The sequence below is a fragment of the Bombus vosnesenskii genome, unplaced genomic scaffold, assembly GCF_011952255.1.
Source record: "Bombus vosnesenskii isolate JDL3184/JDL3185 unplaced genomic scaffold, Bvos_JDL3184-5_v1.1 scf7180000013348, whole genome shotgun sequence".
In the NCBI taxonomy this organism is placed as follows: Eukaryota; Metazoa; Arthropoda; class Insecta; order Hymenoptera; family Apidae; genus Bombus; species Bombus vosnesenskii.
In genome coordinates this window covers 1,549,110-1,555,109 of record NW_022882984.1, presented here as the reverse complement: position 1 = coordinate 1,555,109, position 6,000 = coordinate 1,549,110, and positions in this window count along the sequence as shown.

The window sequence follows — 6,000 nt, the reverse complement described above, 5'->3', positions numbered from 1 at the left end:
TTTCTAGCAAGATGAAAGGAAAGTCGTACGAAAACACTCTTTTTGCACGAACCAACGGTCGCTTGGACTCGAGTGCCATTATGAAAGTGCATTTAACGAAAAAGGAACAACAATGGCGACTGTTACGAGGATCCATCTGTAGCATAATCTTTTTTTGCCGCGGCATAATTTGTCGCATCTTCTTTATGGGAATTATAATTTTAATTTAAAGGTGACGATTTCTTTTCTTCCTTCTTTTTGGTTCATATTTCCTTTTTTCTCATAGGAAAAGTAGCACCTTTTTTCACCGATAAAATGATCGATCGTTGTTTGCAAAAACCAAGATAAATCAATCAGCTTTCTGTCCTAACTCATCGCCTTTCCATTTTGTCGTTTAGTGTTACTTTTCAGATAACGTATAACCACCAGTATATATGTTTGCTGATATAACTCAATGTTTATCGTATTTATCATATTTTTCATAAAAACGGAGTGAAAAATCAAAACGAAGCGTATATAAAAGCGGATATAAAAATAGCAATAAATGGTTTATTTACAGATGTTAGTCGATATCAAGCGAACGATGATACGTTCATTATTTGTAAAAATTTGATGCAGCGTTGTAAAAACTTATTTCGTGGAGTGACTAAGGATTGATATCTAAAAATCGGGAAATATAGGATTATAGGATCATTTATGTAATAGTTATTAGTTAGTTTGATTATTATTACTTTATAAAGTTCGATTCTCGATCTTCCTCCTTTCAGATTCCTCGCTAAATAACTAAATCAAGAAAATTTCTTTATTTCTTTCTGTCCTCACTATGAACGTGTCGTTTTGATATGCATAACAAAATTTGTAGAAACTTGTCCGGAGGTGGTTGAAAATGCTTCGTAAATATCGAAGAGTTTTCATCAAAGATGTATCATAAAGAAGTATATGTCGTACTTACAGTGCTAATTCGAGAATTAATAAAACAAACAACATCCAATTCCTGTGAGGGAAAATACGCGTTCTATAAATTTTAGAGGTTATGGTTAAGCGATATCGGAAATTCTATTCTACGGCTGTTGTGTCAAATTTTCGATTCTTATCTCTCTTGTAGAGATACAAAGTTTTATAGTTTTTGGGATGTATTAGAGAATAGAACTCTTAAACGAGCGTGTCCAACCCAGTGATAAATTTACACGGTACATAATAATTGTGTGATAAACATGACATGACTCACGCGTGAAACATTTCGCTTCTCTCTTTTTCTTTGGTTCGTCGAGAGATAAAGTGACTTGTTGAATTTTCTATATCGTTAAAACACGCTAACTGAGAGATAATTCTCGGATTCGTCATCAATTATATTTTTCTTTAAAACTTTGTCCGCCTAGTCAAGAGTATACGAGGAAATTTTTTAATTTAAGAGGTTAAATCGCGAATTGTCCCTTTTCATATAAATATTATTTGTTAATCAGTTACCTGCGTTTGACGAGTATAGACGTCGTTGCTTGTATTTATTTACGCACTCTAACCTAACCTAGTGAGAAATTTCTAAAACTAAATTCTGCAATTAACTGGCTAATGTCTTAATGAACGATACTTCTGCTTATTTTTACTTTTGTTTTACTTTTTGTTAATGAATATATGGAAATTTTTAATTTTACATCAGATGTCTATCTATCTAATATCTGTATATGTACAAGAATTCTAAAAGCTTTGCAATTTCCTTCGTTGATGATTTTTAGTTTCTAAACTTTCAATGTTCTAAACTTATTCATACAAAAATACGTATGCACAAATTGTAGTAATACTTGTAAGACATATCATATCATCGATAACAATAAAGGAAACCGTGTTGTGGCGCTGTTTTAAAAGCAATAAGGAATTTAATTCAGCTAAATTTAGTAGTTAAACCTTTGAAGAAATAAAATAATCCGGTTTGTTATTTTTTAACAATGATTCATATCTGAGACATATGTCGATTCATTTCGATTTACCGGATATATATCAACATACAAATCATATCAAGAGTCTTGTTTAGTGTCACTATATAATTGAATATCTTGTCCTCGATTGCAATTCATTGTTTAGACTAATAAGTAGTCGTACAGGTGTTATTAAGCATCTGACGAACATCTGAATTGTCGCCTCTTAATTATCGAGAACCAGTCTTGTTCTTGACTATTATCGAAGATTAATTTTCATCTAAAATTTAGTTGTTTAGCGATCTTAATCGTGAACGTCGTGTTGTATACAGCCGAACGTTCGTAAAAAGAATTATTTTCAGATAAAGAGAGCATGAAATGTTTTTATTCGAAATAGTATCTCAACGTTCATCATTATTGGTACAATGAAGGTTATGAAAATCAAAGTAATCATCAGGCAAAAGGTTAATTGTCAAGAAAAGTGTGTTAAGGCATTGACTACCACATTGCTAGTCATCCATGACTCATCTTTCTTTTTTACTAAATCTTTTAGAATGATTAAAATAAAAAACAAAAATTTTCGATAATGTTAACGGTTTAGATAACATTGTCAGAGGAAAAGCGAGCAAATATAATATAATGTTTTACAAGAACGAAACGTTATAATATAATATATTTCAATTTATTTCGGCTTCCAGGACAAAATACGTATATAAAATTCGCATGGCAGGCAACGCGTTAACGAAGATGTGGTCTCGAGGAAAGTTCGGCTAACATGAACGACGTAAAAATTGCTCTGAGCGTTTTGAATGCGAAACATGTTGACACAGGTCGACATTTGGAACTTCCATTGAAGGTTTCGTGGATCATTAAGTCTCTCGAAGGTTCTCGGAGGAATCGTCGCGCATAGAAACTGACGATGCTCGTTCTGTCCATGGATAGAATCGAAACGCGCGTCCGATAGAAGGAAACAAGCGTTCGATTTACATTGTGCCGGATGAATCATCGAGGGAACACGCCAGGCGACGAGAACAATACAAATGAATGAAGTTGGCCCGTTCAGATAGCACGCGAATATCTCGAAAACGCCCCGTCGCATCTGGCCGTGCCGTTCTGATGACTAATTTTTGCTTGTTATAATCTGTGATTCGACAGAATTTATTTGTAGAATGCCGTGTTAATATTTTACATTTGAAGTGAAAGTCGAAAAATTGAAAGAAAAATATCGCTAAATATCTTCGAAAAATCATCACAAGTCCATATTAATTACACGCACGTTAAAATGTGAAATCCAAGCACAATATAAAACAAAGGAAATAACGATTCGTTGAGGTAATTAAATCGAGTTATTTCCACGCTCTAAATGCGTCATTTCGAAGTCAGTTGTAAACCAAACTGGAATTTCCCCATTATTTTGTGTATCTGGGTGATGCCAACTGCTCTTGCAAAACCCCATTTCTATGGTATTCGCGAATCAACAACGCCGACAACGTTCCAAGCTCTTGAACGTTTTCGCAGCACGTTTCACACGATCGATTTCAAGGTCTGTGGTTTATTCTTCGAAAAGTGGAAGCTACACTGGTCTCAAGGTTCTCCAAATGCATCGTACTTGAAAACATCCAATACTGGTCCAAGTTAGTGAACTCGCTATCATTGATCTCCATTCACCGAAGAAAGACCATTCCACGCTGTGTCGACTCCGCGCTATTCCATGCTATTCCGCAGTAATGCCAACCTAATCTTTGATAATTTCACTACCATGATTTCATCGTGACGAATTTCATATTAATTTCAAATATGATTTCAGGTGACTCATTAAATATCGTCTAAGAGTCATTAATGTCCATAACATGTACTTATCGTAACCTACTATCATAATATGTAGTACTTAGTTTCATTCCCGTACTCACACTTCATTTTGTGATTGACAGCTTATGCAATCGATTTATATAATAAGTTAATTAATTATCGTGACTAGATATCTTAAGACTATATTATCGCCAATATGCGATCTTCAACTTGAAATTCATAGGTTGATAAAAGTACAATTTAGTAATTTTTCTTTAGAAATTAATCTTAAAAGATCGGGGAGAAGTGGTACAGTGATAATAACACGAATAAATGAAATTATGCATATCTACAATTAATATCATAAATAAAAAATATATATATCTCGTTTTTTCGTATTTCTTATTTCATTGTACAGTGGGGGAATTACGATGGAAGAATGTAACGTATTCTCGACTGCGTGTCACAATGAATAGTGAAATAGTAATTTCTATTGTCATTGGGAAATTGGGACAATCATGAACAATACTTTACCAGATTTTCTCTTTCTTTTTTTAACAATTCCATTGGCACGAATTTTTTTTTATTACTCCGGAATCGAATTCCACGAAGTGCAACGAAATCAAAGGAACAAATTGATATTCAACGATAGGATTAAATTTGTTTTGGCGAAAGTTATCGAAAGTATCGTGTTTATTATTGTGATATCTGCGGTTTTATGGCAAATTTTTAAGGTAGACGAACGAAAGTTGATGAGCATGCGGAGAAGATATGACCTGAATGATGTCGAAAAAGGAAACACACGCTCTGTCTCAGATCTAACCTAACTACTTAATTCAAGCATAATTCATACGCATAATTTAGACTTAAAGCGCTCTATTTATTTAGTTTGCGAATTATTCAGCTTTTTGTATATAGGTATATAGAAATCTGCCTCACGCGTTACGTTATTTTACCCAACCTAACACACGATATTCAAATCTATTCCATTCTAATCCATAATCCAAATATTGGACCAATATACATATATATTTACACACTTCTTCCAACTAGTTTCAACTATTATAATTCAGATAAGCAGTCTGATAATGAGTATCGTGTAAATACGCGTGCGTATAGGTACACGTGGCGTTAAATATATGGCGTTAATTAGGTAGGGAAAATTTTTAACGTTTTTTGTATTATATATTTCCTCTTCTTTACGTTCCGTTTCTATTTTTACGTAATTAATCGCTCGATTACATTAAACGATTAGTAACGACCACACAAATACAGAGGATCCAGAACTTTCGAAATTCGTTCGGAATCGATATTTCTGTCCAACGAATAACAGTTATACTTATCAGTCAATGTGAAAGTGATACGAAACCTTTACAACTTTTTTAACTCCAAGATGAGAGTCAGATTATTTTTATCTTCTTAATTGTGACTTGGCTGAGATTTTCATTTCGCGCACATATCATTCACAGCTGCTATCCAATCTTTTTCTATAAGAATTTAATATGTACATATATAATGCATATAAAAATTGAGTATTCGTGTTTATTTATACCAAATTGGCTGTACGATATTCTTCGAATAGAAAATTCCGAGTGTGTAGAATATCGAAAACAACAGAAATTTATCGATTCGACGAAGCAAATTTTCGAAGCTTACAACTATTATATGTATTAAAATTCCACATCTCGGAATCGTTTCTCGGATGGCAGGTGGGTTATAAAGCGTCCTATTGAATTTTCTTCATTAACGTTTTTTCGTAAAGAGAGCGAGGAAAAAACTGAAAAATGAAAAATCGACCAGTAGTTCGTAAGCGTGTACGACGGAAGGAAGGTATACTACTTAAGAGTAAGAGAGATCCAAAATGTGACCAAGCGGAAGCAGCTGTGATCTGCTTAAATAGGATTTCCGCGCCTTATGTAATATATGTCATCGCGAAACGTCGCTGTGTCGACGGATATACGTTTTATCGATCAATTTGTTTTTACCTGGTGGTGCAAAGCAACTTGTATTCATATGCTGCTAATGCCAACGGATTCGAGTGATTTTTACTTTTTAAAGTCTTTATACATATATGCCCATATAATCGATTTTATTTCATTTATACACGTCGGATATCCTACACGTATATAATGTAATTATTAATGTATAGTATCGATACAGATATTATTAATAATAATACGAGAAAAATTATTAATAATATGTGTGATTAATAATATTATAAGAATATTATACATATAGATATGTATGTGTGTGTATAAAGACATCAAAGACTTACCGTTGCTTTTACTTAAAGCGCTTTTTTCTTTTTGCGCCACCTGGT